This window comes from Corvus hawaiiensis, chromosome 3 (assembly GCF_020740725.1).
Source record: "Corvus hawaiiensis isolate bCorHaw1 chromosome 3, bCorHaw1.pri.cur, whole genome shotgun sequence".
NCBI lineage: Eukaryota > Metazoa > Chordata > Aves > Passeriformes > Corvidae > Corvus > Corvus hawaiiensis.
In genome coordinates, this window is record NC_063215.1 from 42,667,483 (window position 1) to 42,690,414 (window position 22,932).

Sequence of the window (22,932 nt, forward strand, 5' to 3'; positions counted from 1 at the left end):
AAGCTGGAGGGTTTTGTAGGTTGATTTATTTTCTGTTAATTCAGTGCTGGTTTTACTGTAGTGCAGAACGCAGTGCTCAGAATTTGCAATGCACTTAAAAAAGAAAAACAAATATTCTGTTACAAAATTACATTAGAATTTATCCTTATTTGATAAGGATTTGATTATCTGATTGTATTTTTTCCTGTGTGAGAAATATTCAGACTCAGTAATGTAAACATCCACTTTTATATGGGTGCATGCGTTTTCCTTTTTGTGCTTTTCTTAGTTTTATAGGACTTTAAAAAACACAGAGAGACTACTGGAAGAAGTTGTAAAAAAAGAACAGAACCCCCCCCTCCCCCCACCATTTTACCTCCTATTTACACATATCAGGCATCTAGCTGCTCAAAATCAAAAAACATATGAAATAAAAATTCCCTCCTCTTTTTCTGCCAGAAAATAATGTACCATATGAACCATTACTCCGCAAAAACATTCACCCTCTATTCACTTGCTGTTGCATTGTTTTCTTTAGCACTCCACTCTTCATTTAAATTGACCTACCCACTAATAGAATTTAACTTATTTCACTCAGCCTGTAAGATACACCTGCAATTCTCCCTTGCATTTCCTGGGCAGGGTTGGAGAGCTTTCCACCTTTATTCTGCCTCCCCCAGCTGTGAGTTCTCACCCTCCTCCACAGGAGGTTGCTGCCCCTCTTCAGCCCTGCTCCTCCTATTGTTTTTCCATCCCAGCTCTCAGCTGGATCTGCCAAATGAGCCATTTAAATCTCTCCAACACTTGTGAGGAGGAAGATTTTGTTTTGTTTTGCTTGGGGCTAGAACATTTACCAGACTCAGTTTAGAAGTATAGTTGAATAGTTTAGTCTGTGTGGCAGACAAGGTGACAGCTGGAAAGGTGGTGATGTGGGGAAGTGGAGAGGAGTGGTTTGGGTAGGAGGGACCTGGAGCACCTTGGTGTGCTGGTGAAGAAGCACAGCAGGAGGGGAGCCTGAGTCACAAGATTCCCTCCCCCTGGTGCAAGCAAACTGAGAGCAAGTTACAAAAGGTGTTTTTGGAGATCTGGGAAAGGTTACTACAGAGCTGTCCTGGCTGGGTGGAAGAATGAGTAAGGGAAAAGGAAGTTTGGATCCAAGAGAAAAAATAAAAAATGAGGCCTGGTAACATGACCATTAGCAGCGACATGATGATGATAATGATGGGGGAGCAGTTTAGGAAAGCTGTTTAGAAACTTGATTCAAAGCAAAAATACTTGCTTTGAATTTTTCTGCCTGCTGATTTTGATTACATGAAATTAAAAGCAAGTGGATTTTTTAGCAGAGTGGATTTTTTAGGTAGGAAGAGGGATTCCTGGTTGATATCAGGAAAACCATCTTCCAAATCTCTCTTCAAGTCTGGAAAAATGAAACTTAAACTGTGCCTGAGAGCATCCCCAAATGTGGTTTTGACTACTCTCCCATGGGATCATCTGTGGGACAATCAAACCTTGTTTTAGACCTTGTCACAGCCTTTTTTTTTTTTGGCCATGGAGAAGGAGGTTCAGTAAACATGTACAGCTGCTGAAGAAAAATACCCTGACAGCTCTGCTACGGCACCCTCTGAACAGGGCAGCTCTCTCAGTCTTTCCCAGCAGAGATGTTTCCTTTTGTAACTGATTAGCTGTTGGATGAAAGCCAGTAAGGTAGGGTGGTCTGTTCTTAATACCAGCAGTTAGAAGGGTTCATCTGACTTCTGGGAAGTTTAAGTTAATATGCTTCCCCCACTGCTATTCAATTTGTTATGTGGGTTGAGAAAGGCTTGTTTAATCTAAGTCCTGATCCAGACTCAGGCAGGTGTTGTGATAGTGGTATTTTCTAGTCTCTTAAGGTGGTCCAGCAGGCAGGACATGCTTCTCTGACAACCTTTCTGCATCCTGCCTTTGTCTTCCTTTTTTTATAGGGGGTGTGTGATCCAGGTCGGGGTCCCACTGCAGGCCCCGATACTTGGTGATCCCCATTTTGTGGCTCATGGGTTTATGGGCCTTGGTTGGCTGCAGCTGTGGGCAGTGACAGAAGAGAAGAGTTGCAGCAAGTGCTGGAAATCACACAGGAGTTGTTGCTCCTGGAGGACAGGGACGCCACCCAGTTTGCATGAATGCTGCATATTTTGTATATATTTTCTGAAAAAGGAACAAACTGATTAAAATCAATGAATGTAAGTTCAGGACGTACTGGTGGTCTGTCACGACACTCATATCACTTCATATTCTTCCAAGTGCAGCTGAATGGTCTGGCTTTTATGAAGAGTGAGAATGAAGCTCTGTCATTTCTCAGCTGCACGTTTTCATTGACTACAGGGGTTGGGAAGGGCACACAAATCTTTCCATGGCACCACAACCCGTCCTTGCTTACTGTGAGTTCCCTGTGCCAGCCGCACTCAGCCATTGCTGCAAGGCCTTTCAGCAGTGGCCCAATCACACCTGCATCAACTGGGCCTGGTGGGAAAAGAAACGTTTTTAAAAAGATGGACGTACACATCTCGATCTCTAAAAGCAGCTTAGCCTTTCCCCAAACCGTAAGAAGCGTTCCCTGCGTGAATTGAGGACAATTTTCTCATGCTTGTATTTCAAGGTGCAGCCTGCTGTATTGTCAGGCTTCCCAATCTTGCTGTGTGCACACAGCTGCTGCTGCACCGCTTGCTGAAGGTTTAAACCTGCAACTTTGCATCTGTGCTCATGAGTTTACAGCCCAACTGCTTTCATGTCATCTGCACCTTCTATGACCCCAGGTTTTTGTTTTTCTTTGCCAGCTGCCATGGGTTCTCTCTGTATTAGGCAATACTGCCTTAACTGTGTCTATTTATCATGTTATACAGAAAACTCATTGTTGCTGTTCTTTCATCCTCCCAATCATTTTTAATTCTAATGTCCAAGCTGTTAAAATTATGGTCAGTCCCTCAATAGTCCCCCTGTTGCTGAATTTTACTGAAAGTTTTTGAAAAGAAACTCCCCAATTTTCTTTTCCTGTATGATATTTTATTGATTCCTCAGAGGAATCTTTTTATGCTGATGAACAAGATCTTTATTTACACATCCTATCCTACCTTGTACTTTTTGTAGCATTCTTTTCTTAAGATTCAGTAGTTATTTACTGTTTCATTTAATTTACCTGGTTCTCATAAAATACCCTGTTCTCATCCCAGGGTGTTCTTTTAGCCCTAAAACTTACTGTAGCTTCTTCCTAAACTCCTGTTCTAAGAAACAATCCCTAATGTAAGACAGGAGAAATGGAGACAAGGGAGAGTTCTTTTCAACATGTGTCACCAACCCGGTTTTATATTTTCGTAACTCTGATCATTAAGCAGCATTTGGTAGAGACAAGAATATGAAAATTTAAGGGTCACCATCTGGGTCTAGTCATAGGCTGGGTGAATCCCATACCACCTTCTAGGCCAGTAGTGGATATTTAAGGAAAAGTGTACCTGAAACAGTAAAGTTTTTATAGCAGACTGATCCCACCTCTTGTACATCCTCCAAACTTCCAGAAGACACTAGGTTAAGGGTTACCTCCTTCAGAATCTGGATCATTCTATCTAATATCCCCAGTGGACTTCTGTCTTCAAATTTATATGAAGAATCTTGGGAGCAGTGTGGAAACATTTCTGTGTCCAATCCTTTGTTACAGCAAACAAGGTCTTTAAAACATAGCTTCAAATTGTGTAGTCTTTTTTCTTGAGCCTTTGTGACGTAAGGCTCCATTCCCTTCATTTAGAGAGAGAACCCTGGACCTTTTTCCATTGAGTGCCAAAATTATCATTATGGTGGTAGGAGAGACAGCCTGAGGCCTCTAGCATCAACTGCTCTGATTTAAAGGTTTCCTCTGTCACTGATTACCCAATGTTTGGCTATCTTATAGTGGCTTCAAATTGCCAGTTTATTGTCAGATTAGGGGATGTGGGGTTCCATCATTAGATCTAGGAAGGATAGAAGGTGTTAGAAAATAATACTGAAATTAGTGTTTGGTGACAGGGTGATTTAGATTGTGTAAAAAAATTACTGAAGAGCTGCATACTAACCTCTGTATGTGTGGGGAGAAAATAAGTTTGCAGCCAGATCAGCTATCTGGTTCAAGATGGATAGGTTGGAATAAGTAGCCAGAATTTGGACAGGGCTGAGATAGGGAAAGAAGGGCAATGCAACATCCTGCAGTTGGATTCATTGCATGACAGGGTGGAACTGGAATGCCGTACACTGTTCCCGTCTTAATTTCATTCTCCAAATTTGGACATTTGTGTCTACATTTTGCTTAAAAATACATGTGCTTACAACAAGCAATGTCTGTTTTGTTTCACTTTTGTGCTCATGCTTCAAGGCTAGTTCAGATAAATAGGTTTGTTTTTTGAATTTCTGGCTGCAATAATATTTTTCCCCAGCATTTGGCAACTGCAGATGGCATTTTAGGTAGCTTTTCTAACACAAGGGTCTTGTGCCTTCGCTGGTTCTTTGTACAGGACACTAGACATATAATTGCATGAATTCCTTTGTGTATTCATTATTTTCAGTCACAGAAACATATAATTTCATCCATAAGCTACTATGTGACTCAAAATAAGAATCAATTAATTGTTATTTTTACCATGGCCAAAGTTCAGTCTTTATTACTGAATGATCCGTAAACAAAATAATTTTGCAGTCAAAATGATTACAGGATGTTTCAAATTGTTCTTTTATACAATATTGGTTATACAAGTTAAAAAATAGAGTAGAAAAGGAGCTTAATGTTCTTAGTTCAAATTTAATTTAAAATTAAATTTAAATTGAAAATAACCCATTAAAACCTAGCCGCTATTGTATTACTCTGTGCTTCCTGCAGTTTGGAATGTGAAGTTTCACCCAATTTTACGTCAATGCATTCTAATTAGGATAAAACTGCATTGGATAGATGCTGTCTGATACTAGGAGAGTCCAAGAGATCTGAAAACTGTCTTTCCCCTCCTATTTTTGCTTCTCAGACTCACCAAGAACATCTCAGATTTGCTCAACAGGCTGTGGATGAGATTTATGCATGTAAAATGCCAAGTAGCCTTTGTAAAGTCTTTGCAGACCATGATTAAGGCAGAAATAAGAAAGATATAGATGCTAAAATTACATCCTGAACACAAAAAAAATTTATGGTGTACCTGAGTGCTTTAATTTAAAAAAACAGTGAACACCTACATCAGCTTCTAAAAGCTCTTCAGTAGAGCTGGTGTCTTGTGCTCCTGAATATGCATGTCTAATATGTCATACATGAAATCCCCAATTAGCTTGGTCTTTGCATGTTAAGTGCTTTAATTAGTTAATTCTGAGTTAAATATTTTTTTAATTGAATGTTAAAGTTAACCCATCAGCCCAGGTACAAAAATCAAGTTCTATTATTAGTGCTTTCACTTGTTCAAAGTAGTTTATCTGCACCAGTCCCAGTTAAAATCCTCCAGTTAAAAGTTTCCCAGTTAAAAATCCCTTTTCAAACTTTAAACCACTTGTACACTATAAGAGTTGTTTCTCCCATGTTCATTGTCTACTTTTACAAATGTTTTAAGATGTATTAGATGTATTTTAATTTTTTTTTAAGGGTTTCTACTTTGCACTTTAGTCCAAGGATCAACTCCAAAACCCAGTTTCTAACAGCCAACAGCTATTTTTAGCCCCATAGCCATTATTCTGCAGGCAAGCTCCGTGGCAACCTGAATCTTAATGAGGGCATGTTACCACCCTTGCTTCAGCTGTTACTACCCCCCTGACAACGACGAGCTATTGGTAGACAGAAATGTTCTGTCAAAGGGAAAGCACCAATCACGTTGGACCAAAGGGGTGTGCTGTGGGCGGGCTGTGGGCGGACTGGGGCGGAGCAAAGGCACTATAAAATAATGAGACACGCCTCAGAGCAGTGCAGGCCTTTGCAGATTAGCTGTGGTGGGTGTCAGTGCTGGGTATTAAAGCCTTACTCTTATAAAGGAGCCTTTAGTAATAATTGTTCTTGACTTTTGGATTAGCTAAAATCAGCCCAGCACTGCAAGTTCTTCCACCAGAGGTCCAGTGCTGTCTAAGCCTGAAGATCTCAAATTCCTGCGCTCCTGGGGCATAGCAACTCACGAGCCGTAGGATCCCCAATTTTTATATTTTTCTAATTTTTGTAATTTTTCAATTTTTCTGTTTAAATAAATTATTTTAATTTTTACCAAGAGTTGTCTCATATCTAACATAATACTAGGAGTCCTTAAAGTGTTTTGGAACTTACTAAGTTGATTTTGTTTGTTTGTTGTGGTTATTCTTCCCTGTACTGAACATCAGTATGTAGAAGCTTATACTTTGGATCTCACTTTATTCCTAAGCCCTCTTGGGGTCTGCAAACCCATAGCCCAGTACACAGACCGAGTACTAGAGCTCATGGAGATTTCCCAGGGCAAGGGCACCACCACCCACATACTGAGTTCCACATTAAACCAGCAGCAGCTGGCTTTGAAGCACAGCAAAAGAAAAGTTGTGCTTCCTTCTTCAGGCAGAGGTGCTCAGTTTGCAGAATGCTCAGGCAGGCTGAAGAGCACCTAGGTTCAATGTCTTTTTTTATCTGTTGATAGAAGGACTTCTATTCCTAATCAGTCCTGTCTGCTTCTGCTCTGCCTAATCCTGCTTAGCTCACTGACTGGATAAAAAAGTTGAGGTGCTTCTCTACAAGTCTTCATTTCAATGAAGCCCCCATGCTCTGTGGAGGCTCCTGGCTGTGAAATGAATGAGAAACATCAACCTGTTTGTGAATATAATGCTTCATCTCCATAAATTAAGCAGAAGCTGATGTTTTCAGCTTGTCCTGGCAGTTCATTGCTCATAGAGCAATCTGTTTGAATGGCATGAATTGAGGCAGCAAAAACTATGTGCTGTTTATTTTCTTTTTGATCAGGAGTGTGTTCTTGAGTGGAATCTCCTCTTCATCCCATCGACAACAGGTGCTTTGCATTGCAGAATGTTCTCACAGTCCTCAGTCTGGTTTCTTTTGCAAGAAGTGAAAAGAGGAACTTAGTCCAGGAGGACACAGGGTATGCTCCTCAGACCAGGCTGGGCTGCTGTGTTGTAAACCCACAAAACGCATGTTCTGCCGTGACTGGGTTCCCAGCATCAACTCTTCGAGACTACAGACAGGCTCCTGTTGGGCTGAAATACTTCCTAATAACAGACATAGCCTAATGAGACCTTGTTTTCATGTAGAATACTATAGACCTTGCACAGAGATGGGAGAAATTCAGGTGCCTTGAAACTGCACCTTGTAGGATTTAGAGTTAAAACACCTCAATCCTTTTTAGCTGCAGACCTAAGTACATGTTCATTGGCACCTACACATATAATTCTGCTATCCAGTTTAACAAATTGAGACATTTATGATAAGCATGTGAAAGAGATTTATAGTCTACATTAAAATCTTTCATCAGGAAGAACATACTCATTAGTGCAATATTCACTTTAATCTCATCTTTTTCTTCTGCTGCTGCACACTGCTCTTGTATCAACACTGATTAGCAGCTAGAAACCTGGCCTGCTTTTTTCTTACTTGAGCATCCTGCATATGGGGGATGGACCTTAATGGTTGGTAGACAGGCAGTGAGGCTCTCTCTGTATTATGTTAATGTTGTCACTCAAAATGTTTTCATTACGAGCTTCATTGTTCAGTGTTAATTTTCTGGCTGTTAAAAATGCTATCAGGATGAATCGTAGCAGAAAGGCTTGTAGATTTGATTTGATTTCCTTTCCAGAGAGGATGCAAAATTGTTCCCAGATCTTTTTTTTTAATGTAGGTTTTCAGATACTACTTTCCAGATCATTTGTATCTAAATAGAACTCTGATCAAAACAAAAGGAAAAGAAAATACATGTCTTTCATTGTCTGTTTCTTCTTAATCTTCCAAGTGCTTTGTTCCTAGAGTTCTCAGTGAAAATACATGGGAGATCTTGGCAAGCCACTTGCCAACCCTTTCTTAACGGACCTGCTGATTTTCTCTGTGTGTGTGCTTGTGTGTATGTCAAGAAGGAGATAATTTTTTTTAAGCGGAAAACACTCAGTTCTTACGGCTAAACTTGAGGTCATCAGCTCTCAAGCATTCTGCAATCCTTAGGAGCAAAATAAATGATTTGGTGCTGTAAATCTTAAGATGCAAGTTTAAGTCTGCAGATAGTCAGTGCAGATTCTCATCTTTTAGAGCTGGTCTTCAATGGGGACTTGAGAAAACTCTCTGTTAAACCACAAGTTAGTCACAGTTTCAGAGTGCTTACTCGTCCATGAACATGAACACAGTAACAGACAATGAAATGGGATCTGAGAATGACTGCCGCACGTTTTTACAAAATGGTGGGGAATGTGAAGTCAAAAGCCCCAAGTTTCAAAGCTGTCATGGAGGGGTATGACTCTTTTATGACTAATTTCCGGTACAATCTAAGACTCACCCCCTAACTAAATTCTACTCCACTTATCTAGCCACTTAGAAACTATTTTAAAAAAGGCATTAGGTTTTTTCAATTATTTCAGTCACTAAGTTCTTTTGTCCTTCTTGGCCTCTTCATTTTTTAAGGAAATATTTCTATTCTTAATTTGAACTCCTATAGAGCAAAATGTAGATATAAATAGTTGTGATTAATTTTCCTCATTAGCTGAATACTATCTTTTGCAGCTGTTGATTTGGGACACAATAACACATTAAATGAATTCCATCTGCACTGGGACAAGCTACAGCACTCACACAGAGATATCTCAGGTTTTAATGTTTCTTCTAAGTGAAAGCGCTTGGGTGCATGCCAAGCAAGATCTCCCAATGTACCACTCTGGCTGTGCCCCCCAAAGCTTTCTGTAAGTCACCAAGCTGCAGCATATTTCTTTGCATGCAAAACCTTTTTCTTACATGGCTTTCAAAAACTTAATGTAAAAATATATATAGAATCAAGTGGCAGCTGACTGGCTACTACATATGCCACAGTTGTGATTGTAATCGAATGCAGCGCTCCAGGAAAGAAAACCCACTCATAATTTTGGCTACTGCCGGGCATGGCTCAGGCCATCACTCAGACTTAGCTGTGCAGCTCTGTCAGGCACATCAGTCCTGGTTTGCAGCACTTCTGGTCTCCCATCCCTGAGGCAGCGTGGAGCCAATGCTACGGTTTGCAAATGGATTGAGATAGGTACATAGAAAGGAGGGCAATATCACCAAGTTTCTGCTACCACTTTGCTGCCTGAAACCTTGATTTTTTTCCCCCTTCCTTTCTTTTTTTTTCTCCTTTTCCCCTACAAGGCAGAGGAAAAACTCTTTATATTAACAATTATATTTTAATCAATTGCAATCTGACCTGTAGTAAATTTGCTTTGCAGAGTGTTCTGTCTTTAAGAAATTATTCCAGTCTACTAGGGCTGTTGGAATAAATGCTTCACATAAAAATGAACTCTCTACAATTACAATGTTTCTACAACTAATAACACCAAATTCACCAACAGGAAATCTCATCTGAATAAATATCGAAGTGTTTGCCATATACTACTGAAATTAAGAGCAATAAATTTTCAGAGAGATTATTGTTTAATGATTAGAGATCAAAAATCTCACAAAAGGAGAAACAGATGTTACACAGCCTTTCTGACTTCAAGTAATTAAGGGCAAGTGCAGAGCTGGGTTTTGCTTAGTCATTAAAGTTTTCAGTTTGTTGCTCATCTGGCTGTTAACAAAACTGTTTTCTATCTCTGCATATGTGTGTGGTGACTAAGTAAAGCCAGTTGAGTTAAAATGTCAATGCAACACTTCTAAAAGCTATGCACCTATATTAAGGCACGTGTGCGTGAGAGAATGATGGGGAGTAATGTGTTTTGGTGTAAGCACAGTAAATTGCCTTGGATCAGTGTCATATTGATACTTGAAAGTGAACTCCTTGGTTGGATAAGTATATAATGTAATTGTAGAAAAGTAAGGTAATTATGATTGCTGCTTTTTCCCTCTAAACCTACAGAAAATCTTACTGAAGTTTAGTGTCATATATGGCAAGAGCTGTCATCAAAACAGAGAGAATGGTCATTCTGCTCTTAAATACCAACTATTTCTTGTCAGGGTTGTAATGATTATAAGCTTATCTTTGATACAAAATTTCCTTCTTTTCCCATATATAAATATTTATTGATTCCTCTAGAAAACCTCTCTGTTTCAGTTCCATGGAGAACTTAGTGAGCAGATGAGAGTCTTTTTCTAGGATTCTTTATACACCCAATGTTTTTCATATGTGGTTTGTTATTTTCATAAGCCATCATCACCCAAGTTTGTAAGTGATCAGCCAAATCAGCATGGATAGCCTAATCTGAGTGCGTTCCCCTACTACAGCTCTAGCTGTGCTATTGGCACTTTTCCTTCGGTATTTTTCCTTGTGAATACTTTGCTCTATCTCCAGGTGCTTGGTGTGTTTAATTTCATTTATACATGGTGGAGGGAGTTACGGGAAGGCAGCAGGCAAGTGACATAAACAATGATCCAGCGAGCTTACCTGGAGGCTTTTTTCAGTTTGGATAAGCCTGTACCCAAGGTTTAAAGGTGTTGGTCATGTTATAAATGACATGTTTGAGAGTTTTGGTTGCAGAGACAAAGGACTTGGGATGAGCTGCTGCAGGAATATGATGTAAAGCTGGAGTGTAGAAAGTGTGTTAGTGAGTGATTGCAAAGTGGGGCTTTTTCTAAATCTTCTTTTTGTTTGTATATGTCTTTGTAACCCCATGTAGAGCTCAGGACACCAAAAGTCAGTGAAAAACTGCTAATACCTGTCATTGACAACATGTTCAGTCTTCATTCTTTAATACACAGGTAAGTGTTTAGACCTTACTTTGTGCCTTTCTGGTTTAAAAAGATGCGGCCTTGTGTGTTAGAAATGAATCTATCCTCAGTCTGTGTGAGCTGATAGCAGATTTATTGGGGTTATCAGATTTGGTGACTAATTTTTTTATTGGCTAGAAGTCTTGTATATAGCTTGCTGGTGCAAAACCTTGTTTTACAATTCATTATGCAAATTTCTCCTTATACATTCTAGAAAGTGAAGCTCAAATACACGTGTTCAGGCAAGAACTTTGGATTTACTGGTTCCTTCTAACATACCACACTTTGTGGAAACACTGGAGCTACAAAGGAGAAAATAGAAGTGTTGCGCACAAACTTTGCTTTCTAATGAAGAACAGGGAGAAGGATTGCATTTATGGATGCAAACTGAGAGGCATGGGAAAGTATTTCAGTTAATGTTTTCATAATGAGCCTTCCTCCCCTTCTTCAGTGACTTCTGTGAAAGTGGAAGTGCAGCATGAGATGACAGTCCAAAAGCAGTAGTGCCATACCATGCCAAAAAATTGCTTTTTTTTTTAAGAAGGTAGGACGTTGCAATTCTGTGCGTGCTGTCCATCCAAGTGCCTCCTTGCTGGCACCTGTGTCCTAGTGAAACAGTCTGCCTGACTTGTGAGCAGGCACACAGCCAGTCTAGCAGATGGAGGTCAGTGAAGTCAGCCAAGAGACCATGTACTAACTGCACATAGAGAGTGCTAGCTAACGGCAGGATTCCCAGACACAAACATCCAAATGTCTCCTGGTGATCTTATAGTTATGTACTGGGACAAGACAAAGATCAAGGAAATGGCTTTAGCAAGACAAGTAGAAACAGGAAGATATGATAAGTGGTTTCTGTGTGGATTACACAACCAGTGTAGCTGTGGTGTATGAATTTACATTTTAAAAAGTGAGTTGTCACTCCATCTTCTACACCACTGCCAGAATTGGGCAGGCAGGGGAAGGGCTAGTTCTCTTCAGAGGAGATTCATTCAAGGTCATAGGGTACATTTGTAATATACTAATGAAAAGAGCCTGATTTCCTGACTGTCTTTTGCCTAGGATAAAGACTAGCAAAAGAAGAGCAATCTCTTAGCACTTCTACTCTTAATAAGCTGATATTTATTTAATGCTGTTGGTAATGAGGACAGACTCATGTTTGCAACAATGATTTTAAACCCATGATAACCAAACAGAGCTAGAAACCAGCTGAACTATCATGCAAGGAGCTGAAAATGAGGATCGAGATAAACTGCCACCATAAAGGGAGAATAAAAATGCAATTTGTATAAAGGTCGGCTAGTTACTTGTCAGACTCACTTGGTGCATCGTGCAATAGTAGGGTCTTGTCATTTGCAGAGCAATGTAATAAAGGCATGAAGAGCAGTGTTATGTGGCATTTGGAATGCTATACAAATACAATAAAGTATAGTCAGCATTTCTTCTTTGACTGGCTTTTGAAGTGCTTAGAACTGAGCCAGTCTCCCTGATGCAAAAAGGCTTTCAGTGGAGCAGGGTCTGGCCGCTGTGTTTTTAGAAATTCTTGTATTGTTGTGAATTGCAAGAGTCAGAAGAAAAGAGCAGACTGAGTTGTGTTTGACAGACAGCACAGTCAGGACTATGAAGCTTCAGAGTCACCGTAGCTTCCCCTGCATCATGCACTGGAGAGTGGGCGGAAAACTGACTAAATAGTACCAGTGCTTCACCAGGCAGATGGTCAGGCAAAGGCCAAAGCCCTCTGTCCCTCACTCCCCTGCCTCTTCCAGTTCCCAGATACAAGTTGAACTGGCACAGGGGTTGCTATAATTTGCTGCTGGTATAGACCAGCAACAAATTACTCCCCTGAGGAGCAAGCAGGAATAGGGAAGAGCATCTCTGAGGCATAAGACCTCCAGCACGATTCCTTACGCACCACCATCTCTCAGGGCTATGCCCAGAGGCCCAAGCTACCCTGTGGAGGATACTTCTGAAGCCACCAGAGAGAACAGAACCTTTCTCCCACCTCCCGAATTTCCCTCTCCCCTTCTGAAGTGTAATCAGTGTAGATAGATGTCAACTTGATAACACTCATAAAAACAAACTATATTGGTATGTGTCTTGGACCTCAGTGTAGGAGGGACACACTCGCCTGCTGGCAGGCTCGGAACAATACCTTTAGCTAAGGAAACTTGCTTCTACTTGCTTGTCTCTTTTTGCATTTTTACATTTTCCAGAACTTTGGATGCAACGGGCCACTTTCCAACAATGCTTTCTCTGCAATAACTGGTAATGCAAGACATTACTTGGTGTGACTACCAGGGTCATGATTGAATCCCAGAGGGAATATATTCAAATAGGCAGCAAAATAAAACCGTGATGGTGAGGTCTTTACTGTGAACTTCTACTTGCATCACAAATTGTACAGCTTTAACTGTCTGGAAGAAACTTTCATTTGTATTTGAGCATAGCCGTACTTAAGGATAGACCAGTGCTTTTTTCCTCACATTGAAAGAGGTTTATATGACACATCACCAAGGTTAGGGATTCCCATATCTCAGAATCATTGATGCATTTATGATCACTGTTTTGCTATTAGGATGGGATACGCAGTAATTTCCCACTGATAAAAGGACAACTGGAGGTGGGGCTCATCTGAGCAAATGTACATGCTTGCAATGTAGGTCTCCAAATCCCAGTTAAGCATCCTCTGATGTTAAGGGTCAGTGGAGAAAGATAAGCATTTCTAGGCATGACTTATTTTGTCTTATTTGTAAAAGATCAGACTTTTGTATAAGATAAGTCTCTTTCTTAAAGTGCTATTGATTGCACAAAGAGTTAAGGGTGAGCATCTTAGATGTCTGCATTTCAATTAAATAGCCATCCTACTCAGGGAGATTAAAGATTGCAGAAGGATTTAAGTGTTTACATCTGAAATGTGGATACTCAGAATGCTTTTTTAGTTTTCACTTCATGGAGATAGCAAGAGTTCCCGAGGACAAAATCCATAGATTTGCTGAAGGCAAGCATGCCTGTCTGTGAGGCACCTTGACTCCCAGTGACATCCACTGCCCTAGGCTTCCCCTGTTCAAATGAGAAAAAAAAGCAAAAAACAACAGTCAGGACAGAGTGTAGCTCTGAAGTATTACACAGTGTAAGCAAAGAGACAGACAAAAAATTGTCTGAAAATCCAGAGATAGAGTTTTTGTTAAATTTTTAAATAATTAAATTTTTGGATTGACTGGAAATTCCTCAAAAGTAGATTTTTTGGGGTGGTATTTTGGTTATGGCTCATTCTGTTGAAGTACATGCTTTCCCCACATAAGGGAAAAAGAATAAATATTTATACAGGACACTGAATATACTATATTGTAGCTACAGCGGCATTTGATGCACACCCACACATATCTGTGTCTGTACATATATGTATAAAAACTGCATATACTTCCAAATGCTAAGCACATTATAAATGATAAGAAGATAATTCAGTCCAAAAACTCCAATTAATCCCTGGCAAATACGGAAGCCTGGGAAGGTAGGTTTAACAGGTCTTACCACTGTTGTCAGTAACTTGTGGAATGTAGCAAGCATGGAAAACAAGTGACAATATGATGACCATGTGGCTCTCCCTGTTTCCAGACTCCATGTCCATTTTTAAAGATCTATAACTTCCTAATGTGTTATTGTTAAAAATGGTATCAAGTAGAAGGTAGGACTCGGACTCTAAGAAGGAATTTGATGCCTAATTCCTGATAGAATCTATTATCTCTCTTTGACACACAGCAGAGTTGTCTGAGCTGTAAGATTTCTTATTTGTGCTGCAGCAGCAATACAGCTTCTCCCCTCCATCAGCCTGCTTGAGAGAAGTAGAGAGTTCTTACTGATGGCTGTATTTTTACGTTTTTGGTCCAGAGTGGTTTAGTGGGAAACTGACTGTAAATCTCCTTCTTTTATCCAGTGGTCCACTTTTCCTTTGGGGTGTCCAAAGTATCCTGGATTTGCGTGCAATTAGCCAGAACTTTTTGTCTTTTCCAAGAAATCAAACTCTGATCAAGACACACTGCTGCTGTGGGTGATAGCTGGTCTCCTCTGATCAGGGTAAACAAAAGAGTGAAATAACCACTTGGTACATGGAAATGTTTGCAGGGAAAAGACATTATCAAAATTTCTTTTTGTACAGTATAATATTTGAGACCCTGCTATTTTTCCATGATAAATATATGCAGAGTAGCTTAAAAGGCAAAAAAAAAGTAGTTTCCACTTCTGCAATAGTGGAACCAAAACTGTCACCAAGAACATTAGCACATATAAGGAATTCTTTGATTTCTTTTATTAGATAAAATTTTTTGGGCACTGTAAAGTATAAAAATATCCCAGAATTTGTTCTGAAAGTTAGATCTTTTTCTGGGATTTCTAGCAGTAGAAGGAGAAGTAGAAATAGCAAGGAAACAGAGGGTACTTGGAAGATAGCTAAATGCTGATCTTCTCTAAAGGAGCTTTGTGCTGGAAACAGATCTGTCATCTGCCCAGCAGAGACCTTCTAGAATAGCTCAGATGGATTATGAGTGCTCCAGCCATGTCCAGTAATCCAAAAAAATATTGTTCTGAGAAATTGGAGGTCTTTGAGAGGAAGGGGAACCCCTGCATGGTGCTGAAAATTCAAGTCAGACACTTTGACTGTTTACCCATCTTTTTCCCTGGATACCAGTGTTGCAGGTTTTGTAAGAACATGGGCCAGTGGCTCCTTGGGACCAATTTTCTACAGGAACTGGCAGGGGGAGGGTCAGTTCACCAGTCCGAAAAGAGTTTCTGCCCCCCCTTGCCATTCCCAGCATATTCCAGCACACTCTGGTTGACATGGCTGATCAGCACAGAAGAACAAAGGTCACAATGAGTTAAGAACATGTGACAGAAGATATCACTATTGATGTCCTAGAACCTGCAATATCACAATGTTTTTATAATCATATATTATCAATACAGACTAGGGGATGAAGGGATTGAGAGCAGCCCTGCTGAGAAGGTCTTGGATGTGCTGGGGGATGAGAGCCTGGATGTGAGCTGGCAGTGTGCACTGGCAGCCCAGAAAGCCAAATGTATCCTGGGCTGCATCCAAAGCAGCGTGGCCAGCAAGGAGGAGGGACAGGATTCTGCCCCTCTGTGCTGCTCTGGTGGCACCCCACATGCATCTAGCTGCATCCAGCTCTGGGGTCCTCAGCACAAGAAGGACATTGACCTGTTGGAGCAAGTCTAGAGGAGGGCCTCCAAGAGGGTTGGAGGGATGAAACGCCTCTCCTCTGTGGAAAAGCTGAGAGAACTGGGTTTGTTCAGCCGGGAAAAGAAAAGGCTTAATTGCAGCCTTCCAGTACCTGAAGGGAGCCTGCAAAAAAGGCAGAGAGGGACTTTTTATAAGGACATGAAGTGACAGAACAAGGGGGAATGGCTTCACACTGAAAGACAGTAGGTTAGATTAGATATTAGGAGGAAGTTATTTGCTGTGAGGGTGGCGAGGCACTGGAACAGGTTTTCCAGAGAAGTTGTGGATGCTCCACATATGGAGGTGTTCAAGGCCAGGCTGGATGGAGCTCTGAGCAAACTGGTTTAGTGAAATGTGTCCCTGTCCATGTCAGGGAGCTTGGAACTACATGATCTTAAAGGTTCCTTCCAACCAATTCTATGATTCTATGATTCTATGATTATTTTCCAATTGCATTGTGGCTTTGATAGAATTTTTTTTCCTAAAGCAAGTAGAAAGATGTGCTTCTGGCTTTTGATAAGAGAGTACAAAACACAGGGTCTGAATTCTGCCACTCTCAGTCATCACAAGCACCACCCACCTGCAAATAATTCTATGTATTTTTGTAAAAGTATTTTTTATTGGCATTTAAAACTACTTTTTGATTAGAGTGAAATGCAAATGGAAGAAGATAAACATCACTTTCATTAATACACTTAATTACAGGTTAAATAAATAAGATTCTCCTCCTGCCACCTTTCCTTCACTGCCAATTTTATTTTTCATTTCACGTAATTTCTGCTTTTGAAGTCATCCTCTTCTTGTGCATGAGCACTGTTCACTCGTGGGCTGTGGATAGAGGTTGTAGAAGTGGTTCCTCAGGCATATCAAGCTGGAATAGCAGTACTGGTTTCCTGAAATAGGGAACAGTCTGAAAAATAGCAAAGAGATGGCTGAGGGAGAGGTGAACAAGGAAGACATGTATGACAATGTATAGAGAGTCTTCAAGGCTGATGAGAGAGGACCGGGAGCTTTGCTGAAGAATGGAAAGAGAGGGATGTTATTGTGCTGTGTCTGAAAAGGATTTTCTCTTTGTCATAGGAAGCACTCGTCTACATGGGCTGGCACAACCACCTTTCTAAATCACATCCCTCAGGACTGCAATACAGCCCTGCGAGGCAGGCTTAGTCCTCAGATATCATCATCTTAAGGAGGTTGTGATAATTTCCTGACTGAAAGGGTCTTCTCTTACACAGAGACCATGATGAAGCTGAGCCTTTTTGCCTTTTCCTTCTCCAACTCACAGGAGAAAAGATGAAACAGAATCAAACCCACTGAGTTCCAAAACTGGTCGTTTGCCTATGTGGCAGTCCTTTTCCTTTTTTTCTTTCTCCCTGTGAATCTGCTTTTCTGGACCAAGTGCATTTTTATTGAGACAGTTCATGGACAACACTTGTGAGGGCTGGTGCTTCCTATATGTCATGGAATGAGAGCTTCTTGCCTGTTCTTGGATGGACTGTCTGGGGGAAATACTTCTGAAGCCAGAGGGGATGGTATTGTCAACCTCTTAACCACAGACAAGAAGCAGTCAGAGAAGTCAGACACATTTCGTGCCTGGCCACAGCCTGAAAGTGGGAATGGTGTCATGGGACAAGAAGGATGAGTGGGAGGAGTTCAAGTGTTTTCTGCCAACTGAGTTTCATTTCACCTACTGGCACCTGGCAGACATCATCAGACAGCCAAGGAGCTCTCAAAAAGAAGTCCTTTTAGTTTTTCTTACGAAATATTTTCACTTTAAAGGCATGATGAAGTGTGAGAGATTGTGTGTGAAACCAGCTGCAAAGTTTTTATGTTTTGTTAATTTATATGATGGGTCTTGTTTTCTCTTTAAGAGTGACATTTGTTACAGTTCTTATTGAACACACAGCTGGGATAGAAGCAAGGAGTTACTTATTCATATATGTGTTTACAATTCCAAATTAAAAATGAAATCCACATGAGAAAGCTGAAAATTTTTTCATGATTTCCATAAAAAAAATTGGTGGAAATATCATTATCTAAAGTTTTGTATATGAAATCTGTAAAGCAGCTGCAGCAAAAGACTAAATAAAAGTCACTTTAATAGTTGCAGGTCTAGGCATTTAAATTACATAGTGTTATCCCTGTGTGAAACCTGTGTTTGTACATGCTTATATTACTGAAACCTTCCTTTGTTAGGATCCAAGTGCTGCTGCTGTGCATGAAGTACTCTGTGAGGTACACCAATATGTTGCCAAAGTAGCATGAACGTGTGCACTGATGTTGATCCAGAGGAAGCCTAGGGGTTCTTCCTTTCCCTCTTGTACGCTGATTATTTCTGCCAGGCCCAGAGAAATCTGTGCAAGCACGCAGGGGCCGTGGCTTGGTGACAGGATGTACATGCAAACAGATAGCTTCCATGATGCTCAGAAGTCTTTTTTTCCTGAAGGTGCTGTGCAGCAACATCTTTGAGTTGTAGGAGAAGACAAGCATGGGGCAGATGGGAAGGACCCAGCCCCATTGCTCTAGGGCTGGGGTTAGTTGGTGCACAGCACCCCACTAAAACGAGGCCCAGAAACACTCCTTCTCAAGCCCTGTATGTAGAGATGTCAAAAATAAACTGTGTAAATATGCCAGAAAGATGATACTTTCATGTTTTTATGCTAAAAATGGGTAAGGGAATTGTCAGGACTCTTGTGAGCAAAAATGATAATGTATGACATTAAATATTGACTTAAAATATCTGTTTTGCCACCCCTTTCTATTATTTCAGTATGCAGTTGCTTGGAGGTAAAGTATGATTTTTCTGTCCCCTCTGTAATAATATATAATACATCAGAACAGAATTTTCCAAGTCTTGTAAAAATCAATCCACTTTCTCTATTCAAATGCAGATTAAATGTATCAGATCTCATAGCAATTATATTTCTGATCTTTTCCTTGTTCATTGCCTATGTCATGGATAATTCAAATATAAGTTTTTTGGGAATGTTTTTCAGGTTGAAAACCTGATTGGAAAATTTTGAGATGTGTGGTTTTTATTTTGGATGTTTAGTAGCATGCTTAAGTAATGACACTTGCGTAGTCAAGTCTTTAAATTAGTAAAAAGTGATGATGTAGTAGGGATAATATTTACTGGTAGGATCAGTAAGATGCTGTATGTGTTGATAATTGACAGGAAGAGACATCTTCTCTCTTGCACTGCAAATTGCACAGTTAAGTCAACAGTGAATGAGTTTTCATGGTAGATATCCTGTATAAGGTGTTCAGCTGGGAAATGTGTGTCACAGTCCAGCCAGATATGAGAAGAACTTAGTTAGTGTATGGTAGACACAGTTCTTTACCTGACATTTTGTTTACTGAAGTGGATGGCCGTGTAAGTGACTAGGACTCATTCAAAATAAGATATTTGGCATGCACATGCTCATTATTCTGTTTAAAAACCAACACTGAATGCATTTCTGTGCTTCTCATTCAAATGTTTTCTGCTATTCATTTGATTTTAAAGTAATAGTTACTGTTACACAGAGCTGCTTCTGTTGAGAAAAATGCTCTTTCTTGACTGTGATAATGTGTGCCAAGCAACCTTTAGATGCTACCTGAAATAAGATATAAGGACTTTGAGCTGTGTTTATGTTGTCTATGAGCACATGTGTACACATGCACACATGGGTACTGGCATTGTGACACAATGCAAACACCACAGGCTCAGGCACAGACATAGAAAGAAAATTATTTTTCTCCTGCTTATTTTCTTGGCACTTGCAGCTTGGTTAGATGTGAGATAGATGAAACATTTGCATCTTCTATCTGCATAATGAGTTCTACACAAAATGATCGCAGCTAATGCAAAAGACAGGGTGGCATGTTTTCAGTTTTAATGGGGACACTCAGAAAACTTCCAATCTTTCTTGACATTTCTTATAGCAAAATAAATGTGGTCTAGGTTGGAGTGTCTATTATGAAAATAAGAGAAGAGCAAGTCAATTATATTTCAATGACTGAATAGCCAGGGGTCCTCATTAAAATGATCAGAAAGGCTGCAGTGTTGCTTTCTTGTATGTAGCCACTGATTAAGTTGTGTAAGAATGACATGGCCTTTTTGGGAGAAAAGCAGAGTATGCCGTGGTCTCTGGCCAGCCAGCCAGAAACCGTTGACACTTACAAAAGTGAGATGCGCACTCCATCAAGAAAGGGAAGTTACTACTTATGGGGTCATGGACTCCTGATGTATTTAAAAATAGTTGTGGCTGTTTTATTGGACACAGTCAGAGAAAGCTTTGAATTTGCACTAGGCTGTATGAAAATGCCTGCGGTATGGTGGTGATATGGTATGTTTTCCTTTCCGCTGGCTTCGATGAAGTATACATAGCTTAACAGAATAGTACTATTATTGCAATCTCTGTATTTGAACCTTTAAGCAATATTTTAGTTATCAGTTCATTACTATTCATTTCTTAGAATTTAAATTCTTCTTATTTGCCAATTATTTTTTTGGTATAAAATATTAGGAGAAAAAGGCTCGGTAATTTTTTCCTGGGAGAGGCTGTATCCTGAAACGGTAAAAAGAATATTTGTTTAAACCTCCTGAGGGTTTGCAGTCTAAGGAAATACAGTATTGCCTAAGATCTGCTAATCCCAGATCAAGTGGCTGTAGAATTTAAAAAATGAATATTTTTCCTTTCATGTTACTTAACAGACCTTATGTATTTATTTTTAAATAATACTTCTGCAATTATATTTTATACAGTTTCACATCTTTTAAAAAGGTGATTGCTTTAAAGAGAAATCTAATTCTAATAAGGATTTCTATAAATAAATATACCTTAGGTTTTTTTTATTTGGAGAGTGTTGTAGAATGTTAACATTTTACATTTAAGAGAGATACAAAGAAAAACAAATCCCATGTGTTAATTAAGCTGTTGTGGTTTAAGTTTCTTCCCCCTTTAAATTGCATCACTGACAGTTTCTAAAGATGAATTGATAAATAAAAGACAGTATTTAATAGTGGTCTTATATCTATTAGTACAGTGAAGTTTGAACCAATATTCATCTTCTACTGAGGTGGAAATACATCTCAGCATTTTCCACTTTTACTATCTGATTCAAGTAAATACTATTGCAACAAATAAAACCAAATAAAATCTCTACTATTTCTAACTGCAAGTACTAGCTAATCTAAGCTTGTATTCTAAGTCAAATCACATTATAGAGTGCTCCGTCATTAACAATGATGTTTCATTATAAATGAAGACAAATAGAGTTTTATATAAATCTGCTCACATTTTGATGAAATAATTTTTAGTCTCAAGAAATCTAGTAGCAGGAGACACTGTAAGCTAAATACATTAACATATCAGGTACTTAAAACTAATTTGATTTACTAAAATCAGCTAATAATGCAGCTAAATAATGATGCTCTTCATTTACAATTCAGGAGCTCAGTAATGGACAAGGGAAACTGCAAGTGCTTGCAGTCAACAATAAAAGAATTAGTAATTTTGCCAATTATTGTGTACCACAAGATGGCTATTTAAAAAGTTTTCATTTTTTATTTACATACATGGCATCTAAACGGGAGAAAAAGTGTCCCTGCCTTACTTACTTACAAATGCATGAGCGGCTTTAATTATTTTCCATATAATTTCTGTGATATTTTGAGTCTTTAAATTGTTTGTGGAATTCACTCAGTCATTATTTCTTGTTTAGTGGATGAAGAATCTCACTGTAGTAAAAAGAATTCTGTTCATTTCTCTTTCTACCAGTTTGGCAATAGGTAAAAAGACTATATAATTTATATGTCCTAATTTTTTTGCGGCAGGAATAAAATTCATAAATAGCAACCAGTTGATAAGTCTATTTTTGTGTAAGGAGAGACACAATTATTGATGTAGTACCCTGAGTATGAACACAGTGTTATGGTGCTTAATACTTGAATTTGGTCCAAAACACGTAGATGTCTTTTCTCCCAACATTTTAGCACTTGGTTTAGTATCTTTTTTCAGCAATATGTGGTACTAAAATTCCTTAGTGACTGAAGAAGATAAGTAGACTTCTTTCTTGAATAAAACTATGAAAAGTTTTGAGCAGTGGAGAGTAAAGGTTGAGATTTCTTAAGGTGCTCTGGTTTTGTGCTTAGCATGCATGAGCACAAGAACAAATTAAAAATATTCTTCAGAGTGATTGGGAGATATTTTTAAGAACTTTGCCATCCTTCTCTAATTTACTTCCCTAAATTTATGATTTATGTGTCAAAATATTTTTTTAAATGAAAGCAAAGAAGGTACTACAGGTCTTTGAAAGTAATTAATGCTATAGTCGCTGTTCTCTGAAAGTGAATCAACAGCAGCAGACTATAGATGTCAGATATGCAGGCAGCTCATCTGACTGATTAGTCCTTCCAGACTGCTTATAGTCCTCTAAAAAATCACCTCGGAGTTGATGTTTCTGAAGGGAAACATATTCCAAGAGGTGGATATGATTGTACTCTTTATGTAGAATTTTCAAGAGCCATTTACCATGTTTTGGAAGCAGAATTTCTTACATGACCTACTCAGCTCTCTGTAGACGTGCTTGAAAGAAAAAGAGGTTTGCAGAAAACATTTTGTGTTGTTATTTATGTCTTTATTTAAACCTTAGTTTTTCTAGCAAGAAATGTAATTCAGGACTTGCATTATGTGAAGTGTGGTTTGTGTGTTTTACGGGTTTAAACAAGATTAAGAGATTAAAGTTGAGAACAAGTTACTGTATGCGAATTCAAATGCAAAATATCCTCATTATAATAATTCACAGGAAATTCACCCCCACTGCTGTAGAATCAGAACTCACCGAACATGGCCTAATGTCAGCAATGAACTCT

At 39.3% G+C, this 22,932-nt stretch overlaps 1 long non-coding RNA gene across 4 annotated transcripts in view; it reads right to left on the minus strand.

Moving 5' to 3' along the window:
- Positions 1-16,339: 16,339 nt before the first annotated feature.
- LOC125323920 overlaps positions 16,340-22,932 on the minus strand; it is a 102,966-nt gene continuing 96,373 nt past the window's right edge. For all 4 annotated transcript variants that reach the window (XR_007202703.1, XR_007202702.1, XR_007202704.1 and 1 more), the window contains one exon: positions 16,340-18,667. This is a non-coding gene — a long non-coding RNA (uncharacterized LOC125323920). The remainder of the gene's footprint in view (positions 18,668-22,932) is intronic.